Raw genomic sequence first — 14,429 nt, forward strand, 5'->3', positions numbered from 1 at the left:
GGCCCGACCCGGCCCGGCCCGGCCATAACGGTCACAAAGGTGACCGTTGCCCAGCCCGGCCCGGGCCAAATCTGGCCTAACGGCCAGATTTGGTCTTTTGACCGTTTTGCCCCTTAAAACGGTCAAAAAACGGCTATTTTTCGAGGGTTTTTTGGTCATTTACCTAGGGGGCTGCTTCTATAAATAGAGGGGGGGTTTCAATTCATTTTCTCACAACAAAACTCATCTATTTCTCTCTCTACTACTCTCTTATACAATCTTATACTATCTCATACTAATATACTATCCTATAATCTTTTGTATTTTCTAATACTTCCAACAAATGGCTTCTGGGTCTGATTATGAAGAGCAACATGCAACTCCTACCGATCCAGAGATGAGTCCTCCTACAACAACTCCTCATCCTACCGGTGTTAATCCTGAATCTGGTGGCGACGAATCTACGGCACCAAGAGCTCCAAAAAGGCCGAGGTCTGATGTATGGAATTTTTTTGAGAAGATAGACGTCACCAAGGATGAACACGGTAGGATCATCTCTCAGAATGCGAAATGTGCGTTGTGCGGCCAGATATTCAAAGCTCATCATAAGAGCGGCACCAACCATCTCAAACGGCATATTGAAAAACACAACAAAGGCCAAAATCTACAAGGTGATATCCGGCAGTCTATGCTTTCCCAATCATCCTCTTCAGGTACCCTCGGCAGTTGGAATTATGACGCTGCCCGAGCCCGGAAATGCGTAATCAGGTTTATTGTTCTTAAAAACCTTCCTTTTAAATTAGTAGAAGATGATGAATTTGAAGATTTATTTAGAGATGGTTTTTATCCTGCATTTACAAAATTTTCTCGTCAAACCTGTCAACGTGATATTTTAAAATATTATGTTGAGGAACAGGGAAAAATAATTTCTTATTTTAAAAATTTAAACTGCAAATTTTCTTTAACTTCTGATATTTGGTCATCTAGAGTGCAAACTGGTTATTTATGTATAACAGCACACTGGATTGATGAAAGTTGGAAAATGTTTAAAAGAGTTGTTTCTTTTATTGCAATTGAAGAGTCACACACTGGTATTAATGTTGCAAATTTAATTGTTGAAGAACTTATGAAACTAGAAATTGATCAAAGAATATTTACTCTTTCACTAGATAATGCAAGTAATAATAATGTAGCTGTTGATTTTCTGAAAATAACTTTGTCATTGCCATGTCATGGTGAGCTTTTTCATGTTAGATGTATCTGTCATATTTTAAATTTAATTGTTCAAAGTGCATTTTCTGAAATTAAACCCATGATAGAAAAAGTTAGAACAGTTACTAATATGCATAATGCTTCTGAAATGAGAATTAAAAGATGGAAACAATGTTGTAAAAGAAAAAATTATAAGCCTAGACTAATTCCAAAAGATGTTGACCATAGGTGGAATTCCACCTATGCAATGTTATCTGTAGCAATAGAATATAAAGAAATTATAAATGATTTTATAAATTTTTATGCTTCTAGTTCTAGCTCTGGTAGTGCTTATGGAATAACTGAAGATGAATGGACAGTTATATGTAAATTAAATGAGATGTTACAAGTTTTTTATGATGCTACTATGTTATTATCTGGTTGTTATTATCCAACTATTACTTTAGCTGCTTTACAAATTTTAAATATTCAAAAAAATTTTACAAAATATCGTATGGATGATATTTTTGGAAGTATAATTTTTGAAATGGAGAGTAAATTTAATAAGTATTTTAGGCCTATTCCTCATATTTTTGGTATTGGTGTTCTTATTGATCCATGCTTGAAGGAAATTGGCCTTCGAAGTTTGTTACAATCATTGTATGGTGGACAGATTATAGACTTAGATGATGGATCCACCCTTACTGCTACTACTCATTATTTAGCTATTAGAAATTATTTTCAAACCTTATATGATGAGTATGCAGCTAGATATGGTGTAGCTACACAACAGTCTTCAGCTTCGGCACCTTCAGCTTCGAGCACAGGTCGAGGTAAAAGTGTAAGTTTTGATAGGTATGCAATGGTAGCTGAACTAACTGGTGGATCTGGAACTTCATCAGGATTAGATGTTTCTGAAATAGATGAATATTTTTCTGCTTCTTTAGTTAGATGTCAAGGAAATGCTTTAGATATTTTGCAATGGTGGAAAGTATATGGATCAGTTTCATATCCTATACTTTCCACCATGGTTCGTGACTTACTATCAGTGCAGGTTTCGACTGTAGCCTCGGAATCCGCTTTCAGCACAGCAGGACGTTTGATCGACGACCACAGGACATGCTTAGATCCGTATACTGTACAAGCGGTGATGTGCTTACAGGATTGGTGGAGATACGAGAAGCGAACACAAGGCATCGAACGGATTGCTATGATTGAAGATAAATTTGAAGAGTTGGGACTAGCAGATAGATATAATGATTAGATAATATTCATAAAATTGTAATTTTTATTTCTTAGCTTTAAATTTGAATTAAATTATTTCGAAAAAAGTTGCAAATGATAGTGATATGGGTGAGTAGGTGCCAACCTAGTTGGGATGTACTCATCTATTGTGATGCGACGAATTTCGAAATAAATTTATACTTGTAAAGGATTTACCGATTATTAATAAAGAAGTTATTTTTATCATTTTTTGTACTTGTAATTTATGTCATTTCATTTCAAGTTATTAATAAAATTTATGACATTTTTTATAATAATTTATAATTTATGGTTTTGTTAAAATTTAAAAAAATAAAAAAAAACAAAATTAAAAAAAAAAAACAAACCGGGCCGGCCCGCCCGGTTTTCCGGGCCGGTCCGGGCCGGGCCGGGCCGGGCCGGGCCGGCCCGGATGGACAGCCCTACGTTTGGTCTATGCATTATATAGTACAGGAAGTTCAAGAATAGACACCCTAATTCTGAAACAGCACATACCGCATTCTCGTAAACTTTTTCATACGATTAATCAAAATCATCTTTTATATAAAAGGAATTTTCCAAGATTAGAAAAATATCAACTACCCCTTTAAAATTAAAAAACTACAAACAACCTCCTAAAAATCTAAAAGTTACTAACTTCTCACTTAGATTCAAAAATTAGAAACAACCTCTTGATAAATCTAAAATTCCAAATAGGCTCATAAAAAACTAAAAATTTGCAAAAAAACCCTAATATTTAAAAATTACAAATAAACCCCTAAAGTCCAAAAAATATAAGAAGCACCATATATAAAATTCAAACTATTATAAATCGCCCCTTGTAAAATCCATAAATTGCAAACAATACCTAAAAACTAAAAAATTTACAAAAGTCAAAGAAAAAGTTCAAAAATTACAGATAATATCCTAAATTTTTTATAAACAACCATTTGAATTTTTTAGAATTAGCCCATTGAAAGTCTCAAAAATTACAAAGGTCCACTTGAAAACTATACAAACAACCCTTTGAAAAAATTTTAACAAGACCCATGAAAATTGTAAAAATAACAAAGGCCCTGTTGAAAAACTTAAAATATTTTAAACAACTCCCTAAAAATTTTACGAACGACCCCTTGAAAGTTTCAAAAATTACAAAATCCCATATAAAAATCTAAAAATTATAAATAGTCCTATGAAAGTTGCAAACATTTCCTTAAGATTCAGAAAATTATGAACTATCCACTTTAAGATTCATAATTTGCAAACAATCCTTAGAAAATTTGAAAATTAAGAACACTTCTCAAAAAAGTTTGAAAACCCTCCTAAAGTTTTATTAAAAAATCCTAGAAATTTATATGAAATCCTTTTAATGTTTAAAAAATTACAAACATCTCCTTGAAAATTTTACCAATAGTCATTTAAAATTTTTACAACTATCACCATAAAAGTTGTTAAAATAACAAATATAATGCTAACATTTTCAAAATATTACAAACATCTCTTTAAAAGTTTATAAACAGCCCTTGGAAGTCTTCACAATTGCAAACACCCCCAAAGAATTTGCAAAAGCCCCTAATATTTTTTAAATTACAAATAACACTATGGAAATTTTACAAAGAAGCCCCCTATAATCTTTACAAACACACCATGAAAGTTTCAAAAACTACAAACAATTCTCAAAACTTTAAAAAGAGCACACCAAAAATTCTAAAATTACAAATGGCTCCATAATTGAACATATTATATTATAATATATCATTGGTGTGGGGAATGCATGAAGTGTGAGGGTATAATGGTTATGGGAAGTCCTATAACCTCAAACTAGGGGGTGAAGGAATTTGGGGTGAGCAAACAGTCAGTTCGGTGTGCTTTTGTTCGATTTATTTGGTTTGGGCTTACACATGTAAAGTTAGAGAAATTTTTAGCTAATAGCAAACACTATTATTCCTTCAAACCTTTCATTCATCTCATATCCCAAACCGAAGAGAAACCTCATCAAATCAACGAATTTACAAACTAAAATCAAACATTTATCAATTAAGATACTTAAATATATTAGTATAAATTATCTATTCACCTTGAATGAGCACTAGTTATAGGCAACTATAATGAAAGGAGTTGGTTCGATTATTTTCATTTCAAATATTTTAGAAACAAACTGAACCGAAGTTTTCTAAAACTAAATAGAACTGTTACAATTCAATCAGTTCAATTAGTTAATCAGTTTGCACACAAACTATTTATTTTACTGATTAAAAAAAGTCTATTCTCTTCTTCTAATAAGATAGCTAAAAGAGGTACTAATTGTCTCTTCCTTTTTAAGCATTTAATGTTTAGTTAATGATTATCTGTAAGTTAGTCAACAAAGAAATATAATCAGTCATCTCTCTTATTATATCAAAGTAGCTTAACGTATTTGAATTACGTATAAAGTAACACTCTTAAAAACTAAAAACACGATATCAAACTCAAAACATCTAAAACGTATTTCAGTTAAAGTGTTGTTTTTCTTACTTGAGGATGTTTTAGTCCATAAAAATAGTATTGTTTCTAGACGCATGATATTTTTACTTTAGCCAAAACATCATGGAAATGTAGAAGATAACATAGTTTCCAGGATGCTTTCCAAACTATTTACCTGCCAAATGGAGCGACAATTGCTAGATTGATTAGACAATTATAAAAGCCGAAAGCTGAAATTTTAGAAAATATTTATAATTACTGCACTCGATGCACCAAAATTTTTGAGGTTGCTAACGAAGAGTTAAAGGGCTCTAAAAGTAGACGTAATCGGGGTTATAGTTCCATGTTTGTGTAACAAAGGTACTGAAAAATGCTAATTTTCAAAGTATGCAAGTGCTGCAAAAGAACAGTGACTAGTGAGGGCGTATAAGAACTAGAAGAGTAAATTATAACGTATTTAAGTTCTACTTAGTCAATTGGTCTTGATTATACTATTAAAATGGCTAAATTAAGGGAGCGTTCGGCAACCGTGACGTTTTTGTCGTTTTTGTTTTTTTTCAACAAAAACAAAAAAAAACCGTTTGGCAACCGGGGCGTTTTTTTATTGTCCCTTTACAAAATCTAAAAAATTAAACACTTTTCTCAAAACAACAAAAATGTGTTTTTAATCCATTCGTTTTTTTTCATCTAAGCCGGCCGCCAATCCGCTCCTCGCAGCCGCCGTTGCGCCCGCCGCCACCCCGCCGCTGGCCGGCCACCGCGCGCCCGCTCGCCCCTCAGGCCCACCGCTCCGCGCGTCCACGCCCGTCGCGTTCGTTCTAAGTCATCGCTGCCCGCCCTCCCGTGTGACCGACGTACGTCGCTTACCGTCGCCCGCTCCCCGACCCGCTGCCGCCGCCGTTGCCACCACCGCTAGTCGCCGTCCGCTCCCCGGCCCGCCGCGCCGCCCATCAGCGCGCACCAACCACCCTTCACCTCCGCCGACCAGCACACGCCATCGTCGCTCTGCCCGATCGGCCACCAAGTCGCCCCGCCGCCGCCCGCCTCCGGCCGGCGGCCGCGCCACAGCCGCACGCAACTGCTTTCGCCAGGTCCGTCGGCCACTCACCACCTGTCACACCCTACACCCGCCCGCCGCACCACTGCCACGCCGCGTCCGCCAGCCACCCGCCGGTCGGCCGCCGTCCGCCCGTCGGCCTGACCACCCTGCCACCCGCCGCTTTGTCGTCCCCCATTGGCTGACCACCTGCCACTCGCTCGCCGGCACCCGTCGCTGCCCGCCTGTTGGCCGCGCTATCCGCGTCACTTGCGCGCTACCCGCCGGTAGCCGACATGTCGTCGTTCGCCCGTCGCCCCGCTCGGCCGACCGCCGCGCCAACCGCTACCCGACCGTCGCCTGCCCACTGCCGCTATATAAATGGTCAAACTAGTTTGACCAAAATGGTGTTTTCATAACACATTTGAAAAAGAAACACCATAGCATGGTGTTTTTTTACAAAAACACAATAAAAAACACATTGATTACCAAACACACCTAGTAATCAGCATTTTAGTAGGACCATGTTTGCAATTTGTTGTTGGGTTTTTCTTTTAGGGGTGATATTACATGGGTTATTTTATATGGTATTAATATTGAAGTTATCCCAATGTGGTTATTTTTCTATTAAAAAAAAGTACCAATCTGATTATTTTACACACGGGAAACCTCTTACGGCCGTCCATATGCGAGCAGATAATTCTAAGCCTTACACTAAATGAGCCAAATTACCTATTTGCTCTATAAGGTTCAGAACCGTCTGTTTGTGCATGTGGGCGGGTTCAAAAGAATTGAGATTATTATTTTTCTTATATGTAATAATAATATCTAGTTGAGATATTAATGCCATAGCGTTGCTAATTAAAAAAATATGTATCATGAATATGTTTCTAGTTAGGGTTGGGCATAGGCTAGACCGGTTTAAGCCCGCGTGTAGTAGCCTAAAAAATTAGTGTCTTAAAACTTGATTAATGGAGAAATTTTTTAATTACAAATTAGAAAACTAATTAAGGGTTTTATTGGGATTTCACCCCTAACTCCTGATTATCTACCACGTTAGTGTTTAGTGGCTAAAATCCATTCGACAAATTGGTCGGCACCTCCTTAATGAAGGAATAAAACAGAGAAATCAAAGGAAACCACAGAAAGGGAAAAAACAAAGAAATTTTTTTCGGAAAATATCCTCTCATCCTCAACCAAACCCTCTGAGAACTAGATAAGGATTGTGAAGAGAGAAAATAAGAAGAAGAAAAAAAACGAAGAAGAACAGAGAAGGAAGATGTGCAGGTTTAGACAAATAAGGGGAGGAAAATTTATCAAAACCCCTAAGTTATTTTAACTTTGCCTATAAAACCCTTTTGGGTGGAGGATAATTCATTCTAAGTCCCTAAAAGACACAAAGATTGTAAATAAACACTAACAGAAAAATCTAGGATTATATATGAACAGAATAATTACATATAGAGCCCTATCAATTACTCTATTTGTAAACAAATCCAATTTAAGAATAAAAGATAACTATAGGCTTGATTAATTCCCTATAACCCCCTTTCTTATCATAAATTATTAGGAAGTCCAGAAGCTAGTATATGAGAGTTATAAAATTTTGATAAATTGCTAAAGTTAATAATAAGCTCATATGTACTGTATGAGAGTTATAAAATTTTGATAAATTGCTAAAGTTAATAATAAGCTCATATGTACTGTAGAATTTAATTATTATTGATTATATCTAAATTTATTAGGCTAAAGTTAATAATAAGCTCATATGTACTGTAGAATTTAATTATTATTGATTATATCTAAATTTATTAGGCTCTAGATTATGAATTGATTTACTTATAATATATATTTGTCTTGAGTTAATAATTAGTCTTATATCTTATATTATAGGATCTGGTTGATATCCAGGGGAGTAATATTTTGGGGAAATTATGTCCACTAGAAGTGAGTTCACTAGTATTTTACAATATGAAATTGCATGAGTATTATATTTGATTTATCTTGTGATCAAAAAATAAATAATATGTCATTTTCATGTATATAAATATTTGACTTATTTCTATATTATGGTCTATCCTATAATACGATATTAGCCTCGTACAATATATGAAAAGCGAATTTGATTTTTATGTAGAATAAGAAAAATGAATTTGGCTCTCATGCAATTTTCAAATAATTATGGGCATTATTTTATCTGAAAGTTTTGATGAAGTATTTGGAATGTAATTCAATAGTTTAACAGATTCAATAATTTTCCATGACTTAGTGTCTAATAAAAGAAAAAGTACAAATCCGTGAACTATTTTAACTAAAATGAGAAGCTTTACCTTGTCAACTTCATTTGAAAATATCTATAAATTCTGATATGCAAAGTATTACTCATTTTACATGTGATCTCGATGTTTTTAAACCCTCAAATAGTCCACTATGGATTATTTTTGCCTGCCATATGGTGAATGCACCTTTATTTGGTCCCTCTGTATTGGCCTTGGCCCTTCTGTATTGGCCATTCTGAAATTTATTCTGACCCCTCTGTATTTGGCCAGTAACCTATGGCAGTGTTAGGTGCATTCGATTCCCGAGAATTATCTGTTATGTGATGCAATTTACGCATTCCCTTGCTACTGGGCTATAATTCATAGCTTTAGTGTGACCTATGGGGTGACTTTTACCTTCATAAATAACTCATCGAGAACTAAGATTCTGATAATTGACTGTGAAATTGAGAAACCAATAATTCTCTGGTTTTGTACAAATTAGTAGTTCTTTTCTTTCTTAATGCTTACCTTGATTCAAAAAGGGTTTGATTCCATGAAACGTCACTGTATATTCAGTTGAACATAAGAAAAAAAATACAATTGTTGCAATCTTTCTTGAAGTCGACAATATTATGATATTTGTAATCGTATTTTGCTATCTTTGAACTTCTGATGCAAAATTTATAATTTATTATTTCTGAGACTTATTTTTATTACTATTTTGTTAGTTACCTAGAAACTCTAGTGGGAAATGTTCTCACTGAGCGTTAGCTTATCCCGTTGTTTCTAATTTTTTTTCAGATCCGGCGTAGCTTCATACTAGCCGAACTTTTGGTTTGAGCTTTTGGCTAAGAGGCGTTATATGGAGAGCCTCTTCTTTTTTATGTTACCTTTAGCAAAATTTGTTTTGTTTTGTAAAAATGCTTATAACGGTGAGCATTGTAGGCTGTAAGTACCGATTATATATATATAGTTGCTCTGACTTCTATCATCAGCAGGTTTATGAATATTTTATGATAAACTATGTGATATAAAGTGTTAGGCTTGACTAGTGCATTAGAATTGTCATGTGCACGGGTTACTGCTGTCGCGCACCCAGCATATTATGAATTTCCGCTGCAATTTCGGTGCGTGACAGTAAGATGGTATCATAGCTTAGGTTTCGATGTTAGAAACCTTGTAGGGCATGTTATCATAGTGCATATGCGCTAGATGAGTGTTAGCGTATGGATCAACTATGTGATATATATGCATGTATACATATGTATATACATGTATGCATATAAATTTTTTATAGTAAAGCCTTTTAGGTTTATTAAGGAGTGTTTAGATGTTTATTTTGTTTTACTTTGTCCTTTTACTTCAGTGAGCTGATGGATGGTTCCCTTTTTTGTAGGATGACGGGAACCAATTCATCTTCCAGTTCATCATCTACCCCGTCCAGCTTTATGATTTCTGTAGATAGCTCTTGGGAACCCAGCTTAAGAGACTAGGGATATACTTTTGATAAAACTGACCCAAGTTTGATAGTGGCTAACCATATGACCCCAGACTCATCGGAGGTCGAGCCAGTAAAAGTTATTATGATAGATTCATCAGAGTTCGTGATTGATCATGCTGAGGACGATGATATAGCAGTAGAAGTTATTCCAGTTGATTCATCACCTTCAGAAATCATTATAATTTCATCTGACCCCTCTGATATGGAGTTCCTTGTAGCCCATATTCCTAGTGATGACCAAGGACTTACCTCCTCTGAGGGTGAGCCGAATACCCTACACTAGTAGAAAATCAAGTATTCTAGACGGATTTTTTTCGTCTAGAATGTATTAAACTAGACGGAAATTTTCCGTCTAGAATATTCCGTCTAGAATAAAATATTCTAGACAGAAAATTCCGTCTAGAATAGTATTCTAGACGGTTACTTTATTTTTTATTATTTTTTTAAAAATAACTAGGTATTCTAGACGGAAATTTTCGTCTAGAATAGTATTCTAGACGGAAATTTCCGTCTAGAATACATAGACCAATTTTTGCCTCCCTTTTTTAGAATGGCGGGAATTTTGCCTCCCTTTTTTTAATCAAAAAAAATAAAAAATTAAATTACAAAACCCCCTAAATCAGAGAGTCCACTGCCCTTTTCTTCGTTCACCCTCTATCAAAAACCCCCAAATCAGAGAGTCCCGCTCCTTCGACCTCGCCGTCCCGTCGTCACCGTCCTTCTCCTTCGACCTTTCCGTCACGTCGTCGCTGTCCCTCTCCTTCGACCTCGCCGTCCCGTCGTCGCCGTCCCTCTCCTTCGACCTCGCCGTCACGTCGTCGCCGTCCCTCTCCTCCGACCTCGCCGTCCCGTCGTCGCCTCCCCCCTCAAACAGGAAAAGGGCTTCAGTCGAAAAACTCCAACTCTTTGAGGTTTGCTTTCGATCTAGCTTGATTTCAGCAATTGATTTGAAGTTTTTTGATCCCCGATTAGATATTGACAGTTTCTCAAACCCTAATTTTCTCAAACCCTAGTTTTGTGATCCCCGTCATCCGGTTACTTTTACTCTTCTAATCTATGTTTAATTTTGCTAATTTAGAATGAACTTGTATTATTAAGTATATGCTTTGACCGCATGTGAGCAGTTTGATTGGAAATTAGTGTAATTTAATAAAAAGAGATATACTTTGACCAAAATTTTAAGAAATGTAAGTCAGGTTGAATCACGACTCTAGCAAGTTGTGAATGAATGAAAGACATGCTGAAGGAGAAGTAACTTTCCATGACTGATACAAATTGATTAGCCTGGTGGTATTATTGCTTGTGATAGGGTGGTTACATGTTCATCTCACTTTGACCTTATGAATAGTTTGTATTTGTATGTGTGCGCATGGATGGATGCATGTGTATGTGTGGATATATGCATGTGCGTCTTCACTCTCCCAGTTCTTAAAAGACTGGGATTTCACAGGTCAATGCTTTATCACGTTTTTTTAAGATTAGAAATTTCTTTCTTTAGATTCCTGCAAATTTTGTTGTTGTAGGGTTTAAGGTCAAATTCGATTTTTCTTTTGTTACTTTGTGCCATTTTCTTTGTTGAATGAACAAAAAGGAAAGATGAAGTCTTGAATCTTGATAACATAATTGTTATAGTACTGTCTAATGATGCATCCGTTGGTTGATTTCCGAGGGGGTTTGAATGAAGATGAAGATTAAATCATTTAAGTGAGTAATCACTGAGTTATTAGTCTTGTAGAAGGGTTAAGTGCTTTTTTTTATCATTAGAATGATGCCATGACCTTGATGATGTTTCTTGTGTCTGCTGATTAAATTGCTACTTGGAAAATGCTTACTTGCTACTTGGAAAATGTTTGTGATATTTACATGTCTGTAATAAGCATATTGTTATGGACAACTGTCAGAGGCTACTCCAACTCTTTATAGCTCTTAGTTTGCAATATTTGCATATCTTTATGCATATTGTTGTGAATTTTATTACTTAAGTCTCATTGTGTGCAGGAAAATTCTGTGTTGTGATGCTTAGCGGCCTGCTTACTTCTTTCTTCTTTTTAGTTTTTCTTGAAGGCCTACTGAGTTTGCTGCTCTGGAAATATCTTGGGGAGTGTTGGGTAAGCAAAATATTCCAATTTATTCTACTTTGTATTTGCATTGTATTTTTATTTGAATGAATATATGTATTCTTGTTCTTGTCTATGAGCTTTGATCTCTAAAGCTTGTATGAATATATGTTGCAACTTAATAAGGTGATTATTATTGTTGTTATGCTCATTATTATTGTTGTTATGCTACATTACCTTCAATCTTACTCTTAATCTTTTTTACATTTGAAAATTTTTTACTAACAGTTAGCTTCTCATTCTTTTGTCAGTTCCAAGCAATTTATTTGCCCTTAAATACCCCAAAGTCTACACTCAGGATGATGAGGAAGAAGGTGAAGAAGAGGGTTTGAGTAAATGTATAGGGAAGGAGTTGAAGAAGCTTCCGTAGTGTCATAGCCATTGTAAATAATTTATGTAAAAGTTTGTAAACAATTTATGTATCTCTCTACTATTTTGTTGAATGTATTATTTGAATATAATGAGATTTGATATTGGAATATAATTAGATTGTGTTGGATATGAATATAATTTTTTGTTATTCAATATTGTGTACATAAACCTAAAGTAGATTCTGCAAAAAAAAAAAACTACTGTAGCAAAGCATTCTAGACGGAAATTTCGTCTAGAATGCTCAAATTCCGTCTAGGATGCCATTTTAATGGAAAAAAATAAAAAAATTAATTCCGTCTAGAATAATCCGTCTAGGATGTATTCTAGATGGATTTTTTTTTCCGTCGAGGAAAATCTGTCTAGGATGTATCCTAGACGGATTTTCCGTCTGGATTAAACTTTTCCAGACGGAAACTAACTAGACGGCTATTCCAGACGGAATTCCGTCTGGAATAGCTATTGCAGACGGTTTTTTAACTATTCCAGACGGAATATTCCGTCTGGAACTAGTATGTACCCCGTGCCAAGCACGACCCTCGCCTCTTTTCTACAATTCGTTAATATTGTTTGATCTCAATTTTATTTTTATTTTGAACCGATTTTTACAGCTATCAACTATTAAGAACTACAAATGAGTTGCATTTGAAAAATAGATGTCTAATAATATTGTATGGTGCAAATATAACAATACTACCCCAACAACTCACACATAATGACGTAATAAAACAATATATCTATAGTTCTATAAATATCCCCTATTAAGTCTCTTCACATCTTTATGCACATAAACTATCCCAATCTCCTCAATGTCAACAATTAGATTGTGTGTAAGAGAGATCTATTGAGTAGCATGAACGGTGATTCTCAATTTATATTCTCAAATATTGATTATGTTAACAAAATTAAGTATTATGCTCTAAATAATTGTAATATTCTGCTATAAATTCATTTTAGTGTAAAAGTGAATTGAAAATTTAATTAATATTTGGTTATTATTCGTTTATTAATGATCAAGTTCGAAGTGATAATTCATTTAATAAAAAAATATTTTTTAGTATCTGGTTTATAAATAAATAAAATTTAACCAAAGATATGTTTGATTAATTTGTTGTCGTTTATTAATTTGATAAATTTTTCATAGAAATTTAACCAAATATATGTTTGATAGTTCATTAACAATTTTATTCGGTAGTCGAAGAGAGAGAGAGAGAGAGAGAGGAAAAAAACACTGAAGCCTTTTCATTTCCACATTGGTAGTTGAAAATAACAACAAACGCTTTCACCTAATTCCATCCCACCGTGTTCTTAAGTTTTGATGCGATAGGAAAAAAAAACAAAGGATTAGATTAATGAAGAGTGAGCCCGATAAACAATTTAATAAGAATATAAGCACCCTTTATTTTTATAAAAATGTGATATTAGAACAATGCAAATTAGTTATAGCTAGAATCAAGTAGCTGGGTTAGTTTAGTTACATTAATCAAAAAACATGACGTAGAAACTAAAATATCTCGGCAAAAAAAATGCAGGGCTTGTTTGGATTTTTTATTTTTCCCTTTGGAAATTAAGATGAATTTTTTTTCCATTGGAAATTAAGATGATGAATCTCTATTAGACTTTGGGGTCATGGCTTAGTTTTTTCTTGGAATTATTCCAAATGTTTATTATGTAAAATTTGTTTTACAAATGATACCCATTATCTACCTATAAATATCAAAGAGTGGGGTTTTAGGGCTAGGGCTTCCGCCTCCTTCAGATCTGAGCGATGGCTGCCGCCTCCTTCAGATCTGAGCGATCGAATCCTCTCTCCTCTTTCTTTCCCTCTCCTCCTTCAAAACCAACTCCGCCTTCGAACCTCGCCTTCGTTCACAACTCACCTCAAGGTCATCGTTCTTCGTAGCTCGTCGTCGACCTCGCCTTCGAACCTCGTCATCGACCTCGCCTTCGAAGCTCGTCGTCGACTCCTCCCTTGAATCTCGTCGTCGACTCCGCCTTCAAATGTCGTCGTTGACGGTTTTAGGTAAAGAATTTTTTTTAAAGATTTGTTGATTTAACCTGTAAAGATTGATATTTTCATTCTTTAATGCTGTCACTTTTATCATCTTTCATCTTTCATGCAGCAGATCTCGAAAGACAGAAGGTTGGTCGTGCAGCGTCAGAGTTTTGTCACAAAGGTCTGATCTTTTTAGCATACTACTTGTCTCATGTTGAAATTTTAGTTTGTTTGTTATTTATGAGTAAAGATTTATTTAAGTTTGATTATAGTT

The 14,429-nt window shown here is 35.0% G+C and overlaps 1 protein-coding gene across 1 annotated transcript in view; it reads left to right on the forward strand.

Annotated features, from left to right (window-relative positions):
- The window catches only part of LOC109830549 (3-isopropylmalate dehydratase large subunit, chloroplastic), a 26,390-nt gene continuing 22,330 nt past the window's right edge, over nt 10,370-14,429 (forward strand). The window contains exon 1 of the mRNA XM_020397834.1: nt 10,370-10,374. The gene's annotated coding sequence lies outside the window, so the exon portion shown is untranslated. The remainder of the gene's footprint in view (nt 10,375-14,429) is intronic.

The sequence above is a fragment of the Asparagus officinalis genome, chromosome 2 (genome assembly GCF_001876935.1).
Source record: "Asparagus officinalis chromosome 2, Aspof.V1, whole genome shotgun sequence".
Taxonomy (NCBI): domain Eukaryota; kingdom Viridiplantae; phylum Streptophyta; class Magnoliopsida; order Asparagales; family Asparagaceae; genus Asparagus; species Asparagus officinalis.